The sequence below is a fragment of the Falco peregrinus genome, chromosome 8 (assembly GCF_023634155.1).
Source record: "Falco peregrinus isolate bFalPer1 chromosome 8, bFalPer1.pri, whole genome shotgun sequence".
Lineage (NCBI taxonomy): Eukaryota > Metazoa > Chordata > Aves > Falconiformes > Falconidae > Falco > Falco peregrinus.
This window is the reverse complement of record NC_073728.1, coordinates 51,741,647-51,760,965: the sequence shown is the minus strand read 5'-3', so window position 1 is coordinate 51,760,965 and position 19,319 is coordinate 51,741,647.

Below are 19,319 nucleotides of genomic sequence, written 5' to 3'. Positions count from 1 at the left end.
GAAGAGAGTGCCAAGATAACTACTCTTTCTGGACTGGAACAGTAGGGAAAAGCACGTATTTGCAAGACGAAAAGCATGTTAATAGATGCCTGTTTATGACAACACATAGTATAAACTGATGATTAACCAGGCTTGCACATATGGCAAATGAAAATTATACACAAAATCAAAATTCATGCATATATCTATAAATTGAGCACTGTGTAAATCTAGGGACATGTTTTTCCTTTCTATCCAAAAACGTCTACTTCACTTTGAATGATAACATAATGTAGCTACAAAGTAACAGTAAATGTAGTGCAGTTCTGAAAGTGCAAGGAGGTAGGCACAAATTTAAAGCAGTAGTCTAAAAACAGTGAATAAAAGCTTCCTTTTATCTCTCCCACCATCACCATTCAAATTCAGTTAGTACAAGGTGTAGCCTCACATCACATAATACTGTTATGCATGAACCATCTCTCCCTCTCTTGTGTTTCAATGAAGACTGAACCTGCTTCTGAACTTCTGGACATTGCCACCTCAATAGTGAACCTCAGAAATCAAGACAGCAAAGCAGAGATTTATGACAATTTTTTTTTTTTTTTTTTTTTTATGCTGGGATCAAAAACTTCTTATAGAGATTTTAATCAGAAGTTTTTTTCAAATTCATCTTTGGTTGCCATAGCCCTGGACAGCAATAATGAAGACAAAAACACGCATAAGCATAAACCGCAGCAGCCTGAACATTCTCTTTGAAGGAAATGAGACAAATGATGGCTCAATCTGCCCAACGCTTTGGAAACCTGCACATTAATGCAAGAAGTGTGGGGAAGAAACAAGAGAAGCTGAATAGGAATTCTTAATAATAAGCACCTAATGACTAGCACTACAAAAGCTTAGCAAAATAGACACTTTACTGCAATAGAAAAGGCTAGCATGTTCACACATGACACTTGTCTTGAGATCCAGATTTGGGAAGTTATCCTTGCTGAAAGTCTGGGAACTTGAACTTGAGTGTTAAACATGTTAGTGCCCATTGCAGATGACTAACCCATGAAAATGCAGTGGAAAGAACTTTTGTGAACAAATATCACAATGATCCAGGGCACAATACAAGGTAATCATGGAGATTTACATTACCCAGACAATCTTTAAAAAGGAGAATAAATGCAGTACAACATGGATTAGTTCAGATGTCACAGCTTGGAATAAACAAAACCAGGTTAAATCAACTACTCATACTGAAAGAAACCGAAGAATTTACTTAACTAGTTGCAACAATTCAGACATTTTAATGCTCATTAGATACCTGTGAGGAATTGAAAACCCAGAAAGATAAAATGCAGTATCTATCATTAGAAGGGAATACAAAAAACACAAGCCAGTCAGCTACGGAAGTATATAATTGAAATAACTAATTTTTCCCCAACCCCAAATAGATCACAAATAACTAGGCATCTGAAAAATAATATGATTATGTCTAAGAGCTGACATGAATTAGTGCAGGACAAATCATGTCAAACTGATTTTCTAATTCTCTTCTCTAACAGGGCAACAGATCACATGGATGTGGAAGACATCTTGTGTATTTCAATTTTAGTAGAGCTTTTGACACAATATATTCTAATAGGTGAACCAGGGAAGCACAGCTATCACAAAAGTAATACAGAATAGGTACAAAAATGTTTGGGATAACTGTGATTATGAAATAGTTAATAATGGTTTACCATGAAAACGAAAAACATACTCACTGGAGATAGAGGCCTATTTGCAGGTCTGGTTCGATGCAATGTTTTCATCACTATCCTAGATAAAGGAACAGAAAGCATGTTTATTATATATGCAGCTCCCACCAATAAGACAACCCCATGTACATTGGAGATGTCTAGAATTCACAGTGATCTTGACAAACAACCTGAAACTAAAGTTTAAAAACAGACTTAAATTTGTTCATAAGTGAAGCATGAGACAATGTCATGTCATTACAAACATATAACAAAATAAGTGTTATAAATATTTGTGCCTGTTTCAGTAAACACATATAACATTAAAACATATGTCCGTAACATATAAACATATAAACCACAGCATGTAAGCATACATATATACATCTTTGTCATCCTTGTTGTAATGGTTCTCCTCTACTCACTGTTGGCAAGGTTTCAGCAGGACTACTATTGCTTCAGTGAAGCAAATGAAGCTGTCAACTGTGTCAACTGTGCTTTAGCAGAGACATGAACAAAATGAGGTAGATAACCAGAGATTTAGGAAACATAGCAAAGGAAAGACTGAAAGAACAGGGAATGCTTCAACTCAGTAGTTACAGTGGATGAGTGAAAGAGTAATAGCTTAAACTACACTAAGAAATCAGTTTAGAGATTAAGAAAAAATTCTAATAGTAATGAAGGAGCAGTGAAATTAATTGCCTAGGGTAGTCATGGTATAGCTATCACTGGAGGATTTTACAAACAGGTTATACAAACATTTGTCAGGAACTACACAGCTATAATTTATTCTGCCTTGAGGGTTTCCCAGATTTCTTTTTCCAAGATTCTGCCATCCAAACCAGGTAGTCACACAAAAATAAAGGGGTGCTGACATCAGGTATCTGCTCTAAACTAGACAAATAAATATTTAACAAGCACTTAGGCCCCAAACTTGCATGTTGATCATCTGCATGTTATACAGATGCCCTAGCTCCTGAATTATCATCCCACTGGGAATCTGGGTTGTTCTTTCCATTCTTTACCTACAAGAAATTTCTGCACCTGGAAGACTTCACAACAGACATTTCATTTGAGCTGATATAACTTTTGTGCACATTCTTGTAATTAATGAGTTGACCCTCAGTAAAAATATTTAGGCTGTGATTCTCCCCTATCTGACTTTATCCATCAAACTTGCAGCTTCCTGTACTCATTTGAATCTCAGGATGGGACAGGCATCTGAGCTGGTATGTACAGAGTTTAGCCAATTTTCTTGGACTAAATAGACTAACTTTCCTATAGCTACACATAGGTGGGACGAATACCAAAATTCAGGAACCGCTTACCTACATTACTTTGCAAAATTAAAGGGCGACATAGTCTGACCTTTAACATTTTTAGCTTACATTTCAGTTCTCATCCAGCAGAGATGATAGCTTGACACCTTAAAGTTATTTTATGCATATTCAGATTGTATTAACTATTTTTAGCTGTCTTTTTTAACTGAAGTGTTTGAGTAAGCATATTTTTGCCAAACTGCAAAGTTCAGCAATGCATTTAAAAGCAGAAGCTCCTTTGAGGTTTAATGCATTTTTCTAAGTAGCATGATTTCAATCCAAACTCCAAAATATTACCATTTCACTTTGTGTTCTCAAGAAAACTGGAAAAAAAAAAAGACAACAAAAACCACCAAACCCCCTATTTACTGCAAGTTTGACAAGCTTGTCTATTACTAATGTGATGTAAAATTTCCCCCTATCACCACATTCTGAGCATACCGAGCATACTGAGCACTGACATTCCACCCTTCAGCTAGGAGCGAGTACATGGCTTTGAATGAAAATAGCTTAGTACCTGCCATTATTTCAAATTCTCTGGGAATGACGGCATTGCAAGCTATGTAATGTTTGCAGTATTCAGGAAGGATGGATAGAACAGGCCTTGTTCTTCAGAAATGGCTTACAAAGTCTGGGTTAGATCCTGAAGATGAATTTCTGAGTCCAAATGCTGTAATACACAGATATACTCCTCCTCTTCCTGCTGCATAGTGAGTGTCATGAACATGCTTGTTGAGGAACAGCATATGGAGGCTGATAGAGGGAGGAGAATGAGATTAGACTGAAGTGATGGGGGAAGGCAAACCCAGCATATAAACTGACTGAAGCTAATGAAACCACTAAAATTTAATCACTGCCTAGGGAGGTTTTAGTAAGGAAGGATGGGAGGAATAGCTTCTGGCCTTGCTAGATCTGTGGTAATATGGGAACCACAAACGCATCATCCACCCAAGAAGCCTCCAAATTTTATACTATGGAAGTTTTCTATCGTAATTCTACATAAGAAAAATATAAAGTAAATAGAGAAAAAACTTGACTAATTATTTAAAACAGTTCTTTTGGAAGAAGAATTTGGACAGATGCAGATACAAAAACAAATATTTAATTTTGTCTTGAGGTTTTCTTTTTGGCAATCTAATCCATAAAATTAATAGCAGTCTTTCAAGAATGGTTCTGCAGTTCGATCGGCTTTGGGATGATCCTTTAATTATAACTGAGACATACAACCATCTTCCTTCAAAATATTCAACATAATATTTTTTTCCTCCTGTAGAACTACAAGCATTGTTAAAATATTGCAATATCATATTTTTGTATTTTGTATTTAAATGAAAAAAAACTGTAGAAAAATGAGGCAGTTTCAATTATACACTTCTAACGCTATACACCACCTTGTTTCTTAAGGTACTATTTCAAAGTAACTCCTTAGCGATTTATCTTACAAATTATACATCTATATACAATGTAAAGTTACAGGTAGTAGAAAGTATGCTGTTTTATAATACATGCAACTCTAAGTAGCATCTTAATCAATATGGTATCTTTTTCCACTATATATATATGACCGGAATATTAAATCATTTGTTTTGTGGTGTTATTTAAAGTTGTCGTAATAGTAAACCATAATATAAGATATCAAAATATATAAATTATGCACGCATACAACACAAAGACAATTGGAAACACCCTGGTTTGATTTTGCACAGCATAATTTTCCCTCCCTAGGGAGTGATTACATTTTAGTGGTTTCGTTACCTTCAGTCATAAACGTCCATTATGACTTTTTTATATTACCATTTTGAAAATAAATTTTCCTTAAGAAAGAATACTTTTTGTCACTCTTTCACATTTCTGGGTTCTTAAACATTTTATTTTTCCTATTCATACATTTTATATTTTATATTTTTTACCTCCAAAAATATCTTCATTGACACAATTCGCTGCTTTGCCTGATCAGTGGCATAAACTATGATATGACCTATAAACAGGAAACAAACTCAGTGGAAATGGCCATATATAACTTTGTAAGGAACCCTGTGGGTCATGTAGCTGACATTTGTCAGCTTACTCTACAGCAATCAACTGTTGCATAAGGTGAACATACCCTGAGTACTATTAAAATCTGGCTGTTCCTGGTGGTGGACACTTAGGTGATTAATATTGGGCTACAGCAGCACTGTAATGGCTCAAATTTTCTCCAGGCTCTGGCTTTAGGTCTACGTAAATCTTGGCTGCGGAAATATGCTAAAATGTCATAATTCCAGCTTGCCTCTGCTCAGCCGTTTTCTATTCTTGTACAGAGCTCCCCGGGAGAAGCAGAGAAGCCAGCCAAGCAAGGCTTGCAGGGCTGGGACTTTAGGACTGGATCTCTGCTTGCCATCCTGTAAAGGCAGGTAGCACTATAGACTGAAATTACTGAAGACGTTTTCTGTCCCAGACAAGTAATATCATGTTTCTAACAGAAATAATATTCCAATAGTATTTAATGTTATAAATAAAAGAATGTGAATATATCTTAGAACACAAAGAAGGTTGCTTTTGTTATAAAGATACACTTATGATCCATATTTTAACTTCTCATGGTTGTGAAATCCTTTACATACAAGTAAAAGTGCATCTTTTCAAGGGAACATGGGCAGAAGTTTTCATTTTATATTACTATCTGCAAAAATACTGCTTTAGAAAACCCTTCATCTTCATGGATATTTCTTTATGGCACAATTCTTTAATTGTCTTAGATGTAAACATTAGAGAAAGAACTAATTAATTAGCAAATCTTTCGCTCTAGATGCCTGATGTCTAGAAAATTTAATATTTATTCTTTAGAGGGTCTGGGATCTGATGAAAGGAGGTAATTTGAATTAGCTGCACATAGTTCACATTAGGAGATAATTAATTTCCTTCATATTTTGTCTTAGATTTCATTAGACAACAGTTGTAGAGTTAACATTTCTGTGTTAGCAAAAGGATGTCAGAATTCAGGTTAGATTATGACTCCTCAGAACCAAAAAATAAAATATGCAACAGCAAGCATAATCATAAAGGAAAACCAGAAAGAAGAAACTTACTGAGAATTCAAAGCATTGTTTTGTAGTGGGTTTAATGATTTCTACCAAAAATTAAGGGAATATGACCCTCATCTCTGAAGATATTCTAAGTCCTATGGGACTTCAAAGAGCAGAGGCAATATTATGTTGCTTTAATATGGTAACTACAATAATGAAATAACAGGCATAATATTCTTAAAACACAGGACAGCACATGATATTTTCTTTATTTATGTGCTTATACATTCAGTGCTTATGTAACAATTTATAAGACCAAGACATTTCTGTACTCAAGCTTTTATTTACATTTGCTTATTTATGTGCAAATAATTACATTCTGTTGCACAAAATATATGTAATCAACATTTAATTATTTTGAAAGCAGGCACTACAAGAGATAAATGCTGATTATGACAAAAATTTAAAACAGGGTTGCTAGGACATATTTTGTGGGCAAAGTGTGATTAACATGTCAGCATATGTCCTATTTGAGCATTAGTTAATAGGAGTTTCGGTGAATGATAGTGGGATGTAGCAATACTGATAATTCAGGTTTAATTCCAAGGCGTCTGGCTGATGACAACCCTATCAGCAGTGTCTGCCCTCATTTAGTTTCTATCCTCAGAAACAACCTTAATGCATAATTAGACAGACTAAACTCACAAAATGCAAGATTGTTTAACTAATCATCTACTGTGGACACAAGTGTAAAGGATGAAGGATTAGTCATTGTATAAGAAGGAGGAGGTGGAGCATGAAGCGGTAAAGCATATACTGATCAATCATTGCATAAAAACTGCTGTAAAAATTTCTTAAGATAAATGCAAAGGATTTGCTTCACTTGCTTCTGGAGGAAGCAATTAAAGTCACTGAGCTATACATAAGCATATATTCAAGGCTTTACTGGCTCAAGGCCTCCAGATCATTTTTATGGATGCCTTGGACTTCCATATCTGCAAGAAGTTGTTTTTAGAGATTACCTTTTCACACACTAGTCATACAAACAAACATGGTTACTAGTGTTTTTAAGTGCCTGTTAAGCTTCAGTACAGTATTTACTAGATTCAGTTTCGGATCTAGAATTCTGCTCCTTACTGGTTTGAAAGCAACTGTGTTGAGAAGTCTCAGACATCCACTACATACGAAAACCTGAAAGGTTGTAAGATAGAACTTACTTAAAAACGGCTTATTCATTACAGATCACATTAAAAAGAGACTTTCTGTGCCTAAAAATAAGAATGATTACTTATCCAAAGACAGACAAGCAAGAAGATTTACTTTGAAAGAAGACTAATCTTATGAACCTGAAGGACAGGTTAAGTTCTGCAGCTTCCTGCAGGTATATGAAAATAATTTTAAAGGAACTATAATGTATTCTTGAAGAACAATTATGCAGACATCAGAACAGTTAGTGTAGCTTTCTATGCCTACACAACATCTGTCTTGTACACTGAAATAACTATATTGAAAACAACATAATGCATCTGCCTTCAGAAATAAAACTCCAATCCAAACTATTTACAATGCCTTCAGAAATAAAACTCCAATCCAAACTATTTACACTATTCTCTTCTTTATCTAATCAAACTTAAATAAAAATGTGATTTCAACTTAATTGACCTGTATTTTATGGTGGTTTCACTAAAAATGTGGGCGCCTTAGATTTTAATGAAATTAATTCCTTACCAGCCTTTAGCAATGACACTTCAGGATTCTCGGCACCCCATGAAAAAAAAAAAAAAGAGAGAGGGAGAGGGACAGAAAGTTAATTATTGTGACTTATTGAAAAACCAATTTTACTTTGCTTTATTGAAAATAAAGATATATTTTAAATACCAAAATAATTTACTATGGCAAGTAAGGTTTGGAATTAGTAACATGATATTACTCCCAATGAAATCTGTGGAGAGTCCCACAGCCTTTACTAAGTCAGCTGTAAACCATAGGGGAAAGGCAGAAGTTGAGCTAAACCAGCAGGCTAAATCACATAAATGCAGCCCCTACCTGGTCTGCAAGGAGACATTGGGAGAAACTGGGCTGTAAAACCACCCAGTTGCTCTGAATCATTTTGAGTTGGTCTGGGGGAGAATATGTCCAGTTTGATTGCTCTTGGTAAATCTTCACTCAGTGAAAAGCTTTTTGGCACAGAATATTTTGAAACTTGCACAAATATTCCCAGGCATCAGGCAGTCATAGCATGTCAACAAAAAGGAGTGATTCTCAGATTTCTCTGCTTGTTTTAATTATACTTCTGTGACTTAAAGCCAATATAAATTTAGCTTCCATTTTGTTGAGCAGAACCTTAATAAAGTCGGTACAAATTCTTTTGTGTGCAAGGTGAGGTTCTTAAGAATAACATTAATTCTCTTATTTAAATATCTTGCAAATATTTAAGGAAAACACATTTTCTGTCTTTTGGGAGAGGAGATGGAAAATAGTCAGTGTGTTTTCAAGTCTGCAGTTCATATTTCAATCCTTTTTGCAGATAGTTTCTGAATGTCTGGGTTTAAGAAAATTGATAACAGCTTTACTGGTTATAAAGGGTAAGACTATCAGATGCAGAGACACAACTACTATTCAAACATATATATAAAAAAACATACATATAATTCTATCTATCTCTATATATAACTTTTTAAGTGATTTAGATAAATTGGACACTTGGCCTTGAAAAACAGAATTCTCAACTTATGAATGTTCTTGGGCACATTCTTCAGAATATGTAAAATTTTCATATCAAATTATCCTTAGTTTTAATATGTTTTGTATATTTTCCTTTAATTCATAACCAATTGTGCATTTGTCACAGCTGACAGCTAATAGTTATCCATCCTTTTTATAATCATACTTTCTCTATTTGACATATTTTTTATTATTACTTGGGAATATTTTCCAGCATCCACAGTATTTTCTTCACATCATTCTATGCATCACCCATGATTTTTATGGCTTTGTCTTCTGAGTCAGTACAGATTTCGGATACATACTAACAATCATTGATATTATAATCTATTTTTCACTAGAGGGTGAAGATTTTTTGTGATTCTTCTAATTTTTCATCCATTACTCTTTGTAGGTCATAAACATTTTATATTCTTCGTTATGTCCGTTTAATTTTTCCCTCTTGATAAGAATTTGTGCTGAGATCCAATTCAGAGTGAAACCCCCATATAACAAATTCCAGTGATTTAGTTATGATTTAATTTCAGATTTCATCACCAACAATGTTTAGCAAATGAACTGCATTTCAGCTGGGACTTCCAGATAAATTCAATGGAATTAGGTCCTCAAATCTTACGGAATGTTACAAGGAAACCTCTTTCCTGTCTTCACTATATCTCATCATTCTTCTGTACTTTGAGCCTAACCCAGATTACAGTCAGATGACTTTTTAAGATTTGCAATTATTTCAATGAGTTTCCAGTCAACCATCAGAGGCTTGGGAGACTGTCATGCCTAATATTGCAGCACTGTATCTCTCATTTACAGTGTCCTCACGACTTAGTGGAGCTATTGGTGATTCTACTCATAGCAGTAGCTACCCAACAGGATTGGCTCTAATGCTGAGTGTTTGGTAGGGATAACAAGAAGCAAGACTTACAGCTCTTGAAACTACCAGCAATTTGCCAGTCATGTAAAAATGACTGAAAATCATGATAGAATTATCTTAATCTAATTACTGAATGATTTTTACTGTTGGTTTTTGAGAAATAAATTGACTAATTAGGGAGCAAACCATTTATTGAGCACATTGTGCTTCAGCTATGCCAGACCTCTACTGCACAGCTATTCAAAACTGCAATCTGGTTGCTATGACTACAGCAAGATCCCATAGGATGGCTGTATTTAGCTGGCACATCCCAACAACCCAGAATACTAATGAAATGGAAGTCCACCTATACGCACCACAATTCAAAGCTGCATTTTACAAAACTAAAATATTTGCAGTAAATCAACTCCAAATACCATTATCTGGTTTCTCAATAAAATAAATTAACCCCCATTTTTTTCAGAAATCTTTTCTCTTTCTATGTCCTGCAGCTGGATTTCAATTTTTACATAATTAAAAAAAAAAAAAAACAACCAAACACACAATTTAAATGATTTAGATTAACAGAAATAAATACCTATTTTTTCTAAACCACAATTAAACAAATTAAGGTTTCACATTAGTTATGTTCAAATGTATTAAACAGAAGAATTAAATATAATACCTTTTACTTGGTTTTGGCTTTATACAGCAAAATCCATGAAAGGTGCTCTATTGTGTGCTTCTTTACCACACAACTTTAACAACAGAATAACATTAACCAATTCAGCCTATGTTGGTGAAGGTAAAGTTATGTTGAGAAAGGACAAATATGAAGTTATTTCTATTTGCATATCAGTTTTGCTTCATGCTGTTGGGCTGCTCTGGAAGACATTGAAACCTCTGATATAGGTTCACTTGGGTGCTGACAATCTTGCAGGAGATTCTGGGTCATTACAACTAAAGACTACTGTTAACTATTTTAAATAGTCCCTGATAAAAAAGTATCTTGTTTAGGAGCAGGCTCCAGAAACTATGGTTGCTACCATCTCCATGCACGTCAGTTACCTTATTTCCTCTACTCTGTGGGAACTCAAACAGAAAATTCCAGTTTGGATGTTTAGTAATTCCTGACATTTTCTCACACACACACACACACACACACTTCACCCTTCACCCATCACCAATCCCTCACCCCCACCCCCAGCCCACACACCCTGACTGTTTCATTTCAGACCTATTGACGATAAAGAGATGTTGTTTGTCTCTTTATCATCTGTCTGATGGAGTCCTGCTAAAGATGAACAAAAAAACCCTGGATTCATATGGATTCCTCAAGATGCATCTGTTGCCTTAGAGATGGTTGACTGCAACTGTTATCACCAAGGCATCTGTGGATACTACTAAGATTTAGCAGGCTATTTGAAAGGGATTACATACCAGGAATAGCAAGACACATAAAAATAAATATAAATTTTATGTTTATAGAATCTTACATTTATGGAATTTTGTAAGTGAAAGAAATACTGAGGTTCCGCAGCACAGTTAGTTTGTATGTAAGTAGCAGGAGAACATATTTTTTTCTGTTAACCTGTAACTGCCTTTTACAGAATCTCTGCATTGTGTTATAAATGAAAAGGATGTGCTGAATGCCCTGAAAAGGGAAGTATTGTTTTGTATAAATCTATAAAAGATTTTTCTTCAAAACTAAAAAATGCAATAAAAAATAGAAGCAACCAAAACATTTCACTAGTCACATGCAAGCATCATTAATCCATTCCTGACTTAGACACAGCTCATGTAAGAGAGGCCATTATGTTACATCTCCTCATAGAATACTAGATTTTGTGAACATTCTACATCAGAGGTCTAGAGAAAGCATACAATTATCTTAAATTGAATATGTAGAATCAATATGCCCACTGAGTGAAGTAAGGAGATATAGACTGGTGCAGGGATGTATGTCAGAACATGCCAAAATAAAAAGATATCTGAAGAGATCATACCTTATACTTTGGCAGCGAGCATTTATTACAAACTGTTTACCTGCTAGTTGCCTTTAGGGTCAGAAAATGCAAACCTGGATTTAAACTGACTTTTCATCCTTTGCCAGAGTCATCACTGGCCTTTGCAATACAGTTTACAGAATGTAATGTTGCTGAAATTGTGATAGCCACTTAACATTTATCTAACAAAAAAATCATTTTCCACAGGGAATTAACTCTGATCTTAGACCATAGAGCGAGGTACTGCCAGTGCATACACTGCCTCCACAGATGTAATGCAGGACTAATTGAATCCTGTTCCATTTTTATGAGATGACACATTAAATAATTGTCATATTAGGTTTGCAGGAATGCCCATTCCTGCTAAGGGACCCTCTAAGTTCATGCAGCATCCACAGGTAGGCCTATCAACACTAACAGGATTAGTATTTAGACATATTCAGCTACAAAATAATTAAATGTTACTAAGTTATGGACACAAGCAGCCTGAAAACAATTTTAACCTCTACGCTGTGATCCTGCTCAGAGGATGATAAAGGCAGAGGTGGATAAAGGCAGAGACTGAAAAGCGTACAAAGCAATGCAGCTTCTGCCTGCCCAATGACACAAAGCTCATGCTGCACTTCATGGCATGTGTCAGAGCTTTTAACCCTTGCACCCTTTCCCCTCTTTAAACCTAGGGATGCTGGCTCTGGTCAGGGGAAGGTTAAAATATGTGTGATCACAGTCCACTCTGCTGTTTATCTTTGTGCTAAGAACAGCGTCTCTCAACGTCTAGAGGAAGCAGTTAGTAACTTTCGAAGTGCCATAGAAAGGAAATGGACAGCTTGCTGCCTTTTTCATATAATCCAGTCTCTGCACGAGAAAACAGTTACCAAGTGGCAGAGCGCTGCCTGCTTCTCACATGATCTCCACTCATTTCTTTCTCTGAGTATATACCTGGTGTCCTGTCCCTCAGGGACAGTCCCTTGGGCTACAGTGGTAAAACTACCACCTCTTTAAGAAGAGAGGAGTAGGAGAAAAGGAGAACTGAGATAACTCAAGAAAGGAAAAAGCAATTACTCAGTGTAAAGAGAGAGAAGTTCTCTTTCTCACAGAGAGGAGCCTATATAGAAGGCTGAGGAAGAAGAATTGATGAAAGAACAGGGGAGAGAGCAAAAGCTCCAGAAAAAGGTGAGACAAAAACTATGGAAACTAAAGGTGAGCAGGGAAAAGTCAAAGAAAAGTAGAAACACTTAAAAACTGCCCATCTGCAGAAAAATTAGACTGTGAAAAATTTAAAAAGTTACAAAAAAAGAAAAGAAAATGGTGAATAAAGAACAGAAAAGGGCAGGTAAAAGTGCTAGAAGAGTAAAAAAGGGACAATAGGGGACAGGGAGAGAGTTACCATGTCTTTGTTTTTTTCTTTCCAGGACATACTCTGTTGACTGTGGAGTTTTTGTCACTGGAGCCGCTAAGAGATGATCCTTTGGAGAGATCACTGTCATGGCATTATATCAAAATGCACAGGTCCTGCAGCAAATTTCCAAGATGGCAGAAGTGACAGAACAGCAACTTGTAAACACTGAGATTTAAGAAAAAAGATAGATCTAACTTGGGAAGTGGAACTGAAGAAATAAGAGGCTGATGAGTCACTTAAAAATGTAGCTAGAGGAGATGGATGTGACTGTGATATTGATGCAACTGAGGAAGAAACCTGGAAAAGGGAAGGAACACAGCACCTTCAGACCTCTAATTGAAAATACAGCTCATTTTTTAAAAAACATTAAATAAAAAAAGAACTAATCCAAAAACTTTTGGACTTCTTTATACAGCAGGAGTAAACAAATCCAATGAGATTCATGAAACCTGGGATGATGAAATCATCTTACCAGTAACTCCAAAAATTCTGCTAGACTTACATTAAATTACGTAAGTAACAAAGTACCTATTTCCACGACAGCTTTTTTTAATGTAGATTCCCAGACATTTTTCTCTCACTGGGTTTTCACATGTCTAGGAATCATTACATGATTTCCCACAGCTCCCATATCAGGTCTGCAGTGGAAAACATAATTATCTGAAACCATAGTTTAACTATACAAAGTTTTTAAGTACCCCCTGTCCACATATAACTCATCACTGGAAGACAAACTTATGTTGTCACTCTCCATTCACTTAATATTGGGCCAGATTTTCAACAACTGGATCTCCACAGGTGCATAACTCCTTAGTTATACATGAAAAAAGTGCCCCCCCCCCCTTCAAAAGATATTGTTGCCAGAATGAAGCTGAAACCTAGTCTCTTGGCATTTGTTTTAATACAACATGGATAAGGCAGGCTTCAGCAAGCTTGTATAACATTTTGAGTAGCCTCCATTTCAGTTTACATTCTCTATTGATTAACATGTACCAGCAGAAACCATTCACTATGTAATGAGATGTATCTGGAGACAGCAGGAGTTAGGTTTTTAAGTATTTTCTATTCTGTCTGTTTCCATGAATAGTTGAATCGATTATACTGAATTGTTGAAGAAAGCAGAAAAACACAAGAGCAGGAAAAAAGGTGACCTTTAAATCATCCATTACATAGGTAGTTTCTGAAGAAAGAGGCTTCACAGTCGGAGAATTTGTCAAAATCCACTGTGCAAAGATTATTAAAGTGCATAATACTAAGGTCTTTTGGTGACTAAAAAAGTGGAGTGCTCATTAATGCCCCCAAATACTACAAATACTGTACAGAGTGTATATTTTAAATCATAAATAATGCTTAAATTAGGCAGAAGACATTAATCAAGGTGTATAGCAATAATGCTCATCAATAGACTCTGCTTATTTTGATTTATAAGACAGTTGTGGTGAGGTAGGGGGATGGACCTGCAGAAGGAGAAGAAAACTGTAGATATGCAAGACCTTCTGAAAGTGTCCATGAAGAATTGTTCGGATCCAGGCTTCACAGAGCTCAGCAAGGGAATGGAATATTTGGGTCTGCTGACAAGCAAAAGTTTCTCTGACTTTTCTCACCCAGGTGCATTTATCATGGAACCAATGAAAGCTTTTCCCTAAACTCAGTGAAGAACAGACAGCTGTTTTAAACCTAATGATTTTAAAAGCCCTGTCCATTTGTAACCAAACCTGAATATTCTTTTTTACTTTATCCAAACTGATGAGTGTCATGAAACAATAATCTAACTTCTAATCATACAAACAGTCTCTGGCACAGTCCTAACTGCTATTGCATCTTCCCAACAGCACCGCAGATGCCTCTACATTTTAATTTTTTCTGAGGAGCTTGGTGACAAACTTTAATGGCCCAAGACCAAAGCAAGAGTAGAAACTGATATTCCTACCAGCTACAGCTGTCCAAGTAGGATGAACCTTGTAACTAATTTTCTGTTAGTTTGTCTCCAAAGTTGTCAGTGATACTAACATGCCTCAGGCCAAACTAATTGGATAAAACAGTTTAAGTAGGTATTTGGAGTTAATACAGGTGGATGTAGAGAAAAAGTATGTTAGCAACCAGAGCTGGCATGAAGAAACAAAGGCCATGGAGTGTTAACTCTGTGTTTATTCTATTATGAAGCAAAGTTCCTCAGGTTACTCCAAAAAGTGAGGGGATCTACAGAGAGTCTCAGCCACTTTCTGATAACAAAGGCCTGTGGTACCTGAAACGTGTATGCATGCACATAGTAGTAGTAGTACTGCAGTTACCTATAGAGATATAGATCATATCGCATAACTACATAAATTCATACAAGTAAAATTCTTACTACAGATTTGGAGGGGGTGAGCAGGCAAAGTTAACCATCGGAGTGTTCAAACACTGGAACAAAGTGCAGTCAGGTTGTAGACATTCCATCCTTGGAGATACTCAAAACTCCACTAAACAAGGCCTTGAGGAACCTGACCTAGTCTGACCTGCTTAGAGCAAGGGCTGGACTAAAGACCTCCAGGTGTCCTTTCCAACTTAAATTATTCTATTATTCTGTTGAACAGACAGACCTAAGGTTCCCCTCTCAAAACAAAAGTCTCAGCCCACAACTTAAGACAGTGTATCATTCCAAATAATTTATCAGGAACCAGAACTACAAGACCTCATCTCTGAGCAATCAGCTACGAGGATCAGGGAGCAGTCAGAAATAATTTTATAACAATTCCTGTAGTTCACTCTTTAAGAGGTTCCACATGTACTTGTAAGCACATATTATTCCTTATTTTCTTTATCTCTACATTATTCTACAAAACAATCAAGTGAAAAAGTCCGTTTCAATACCAGCATTTCATGTTACATTCTTACATAATAAAATTCATTCTTGTTTATTGACACTGAAGCAAAAATTGCAGCTAAAATAAAGAGATCACAACACAAATTTTATAGTAACTAATAAATTATAAGCAACTGAAAGCTTTGCATAACCTATGTCACTTTTTTAACTTCCTCACTATTTCAGTGTCATTTAGAGTAATTTGCAGTTGATGATTAACAGAACAAAAATATTCATACTAGCTGTGCGGTACTGAACAGTTTCTACTGTGTGATTTCCCTATAAATAATAATTTTTTATCTGTCTACTGTAAGCGTAACACAGTGTAGCAAGCCAGTGGCATACTTCCATCATAGTCTATTCCCAAAAGTAAATAAAAATTATTTTGGATGATGTCCCATAGAACCAGACAGAATGCATTAGAAGTATATGTATAGCAACTTTTCAAGGAATGGGGAAACTGGTGTTAGACATTATCAAAATGTATATACCCAAGTGTTAGCACTCGCGCTTTAAAAAAATAAAATAAGACCCTGAAAAATAGCAGTAGAATTGATATGTGCAGCATGCCAAAATGCTTTTAAAAGAAAATATAGGAAATTGCTCAGCTAGTAGTAGATAGAGTTCCACTAAAAGAAAGTAACATTAAAATGTCAAAGTGCAGTCCAGAAGCAACAAATACCTTAACAACTCGAGGTGCCTTCTAGTCAGAGAAACCAAGATAAAGACAGACATATGGAAGCATGTGGAAAAGAAGCAAGCAGCAGAAAACATGAACTTCCCCAAAACATTGCAAAAAGTCCATTAATAAAGGAAAGGTAACAAAAGTGAAAAAGCAAAAAGAAATCTAGTAGATAACACCTGGAGAAACTTAAAATCTTAAATTATAAGAACAAGTTTGACAATGTGTTACACTGACATTATCAGTAAGGTCAACAAATATTTCAACGAAGTATTGAACTAAGAAAAACAATGGAAAATGGCATGATCATTAAAATACCAAAGGAAAATAATCTTTGAGAACTGTTTTTGTGTTACAGGTCTTCTGTGTTCATATTTTAGAGAAGAAAAGTTATTGCAAAGGAGAGAGCAGACTAGACTATGCTATCTCACCAGTATGACCCTAGATACACGGCAAACAAGCCTGAGTTTTGAGGAAGACATTATTGCTGAGAGAAAACAGCCAAAAAGAAAGAAATAATAATTAAAAACGATGAATTGGAGAGGACTTCTCCGAACATACAAATAACTGTAAAAGATCTTTTATATGAAAAAAATCAAGTCATCATTTTTCATCGTTAGGCAGAAAAATTGGTGTTCCCAACATGCAATGTGGCCTTTGTGCAAATAAGAATCAGGCTCTGGAGATTTGACTCAGTTCTTCCTGAACACTGTGGGGAGATAAAATCACCTGCTTTATGTCTGCCTTAATAAGACTAATTTTACTAATGGGTTTAACCCAATGTTGAGGCTGCTGCAACTTCTCATCTGGTAAGCGCATGTGTGGTGATGACAGAATGTAGAGTACACCTTGAGGTCCTGGTCCCACATCAAGAGGAGGCCAAGACTCCCTGAGTTGTTTTCCCCCACGCTGCCCAGTACAGCTGCAGGTGTAGAGGGCTGAAGCTGGGTTAATTAACATTGATAATATACAACTGTGGGCTGGCTTCAGGGGCAGCGGTTTGGCCGTTGTAGATAAGGTGCAGCTGTGGCTGGTTCTGTTAAGGGGTTGAGAGCCAATGAAGAGGAGCAGCAGAGGGAGAAGCAGAGAGAGGAAGAAGCAAGAGGAGAGTGGGTCGTGGATGAGGCTAGACGAGGAGAAGGCAGCAGAGGGACTGGCATGAAGAGTGTGTTGGTATGAGATGGTAAAAGACCTTGTTGCAGCTTGATAGTTTGCAGAGTGCTGTGATATATGGGAACTGAGCAGGAGTGCCAAATAGGAGACCAGAACTATGGTACATCAAAAATAGCAAGTGACATTATGGAGCACCTCTGTTTCATAATGCTGGCCTGCCAGTGTGCTCCTCACTAAGAGCTGGAGCTTTGTTTTTATCCAAAACAAGAGTCAAAATTAAATTTACTAGACTTATTCTAATACGTAAGTGAGAAGAATCAAAACTAAATCCAAAAGCTGTTCAGTTTCACAAAGGATTTTGCAATGTGACTTTGTTCCAAGGAAGCAACAAAAAGGCCTAAAACCCTGCATGAAGGAAAATTCAGAAGAACTATATATTTCACCATTATTATTTCTTTTAAAAAGAAAAAAAAATCTGATTTTGAGGATACTTTTAAATATTGAATTCTCAGAGTAAACTGAATTTGATTTCACTGGAGCTGTGAGGTTTTTGCTGAACATGAGAATCTGACCAAGGTCACCAGAAGTGTCTACTGTTTTTCTATATTATGAACTGAAAGCAGAGAAAGGGAAAACAAAGCATTTATCAGGTGAACATTTTTATTATTATCTTCTGCACATGCTATAATGAAAATTAGAAAGGAAAATAAATGAATGCTTAGCATTATTCCTAAGTAACCTGTGTATTTGGCTTGATTAAACACGGAAAAATTAATTTAGTGAATAACTAAAAGAACATTTTGTATGAAGGATTTTCTTGAGCAACTCTTCAAGCATTAATTGATATACTGTGGCTTACTGCTGTAATTGTCAGTTTCAAGAATGACTTATGTGACTCCAGAGAGTGGTCCATTGGACGTCATCCAAAACCAGCATCTATCCCACAGCACTGAAAAAAATGGATGTCCCTGACTACTCACATTAGATATTTCACCACCTTTCACACAGAAGAGGGAAAAGCCCACTGATGTTGCCAAGCACTTCTCCATGGTATTGTTCTCGGCAAAGAAATAAACTGTTGAGTGTTCCCAAATCCACACTCCCATCCTTGTTCAATTTCAGAATAACCACACAAAATAGGAGTTCAGTCATTCACTGACACCAATTCGAATTACTGTTTTAAATGTAAAATGCTGAAGGCTAACAAAAGAGAGCTGGAGAAAAGTGTTGTTGATGTGTTTTGTTGCAACCAGCATTTAATTGTGCTAACCTTGAGCAAAGTAAACTACTTGATAGAAAGATTATTCTCAAACTTTATACTTTTAACAGCAACTTAATTTGCTTGAGGGATGGCTACATTGCAGAAACAAGGGAAAATGCTTCCAGAATGTGTGTAAAAGATTGTAAGAAAAGTAGCCTCCTTCCAAATACAAGGTACCATGCCACTTAGAAGTTTGCCAGGGTACGCAAACATCTAGTGTCAATGAAGATTGCAGTAGGAAAGAACAAATTAATTTCACTTAAGAAAAAGTAATTCAGAGAGTTGTGCTGACTCTAGCAAAGTTTTTGTCCTTGATATTTTCTGATTAAAAAGCAATGCCAGTTGCCTGTATAACCTGTGTATCAGGACACTAACTTGGAATAAAAGCGATTAGACTCTAAAAGGGAGATTTACT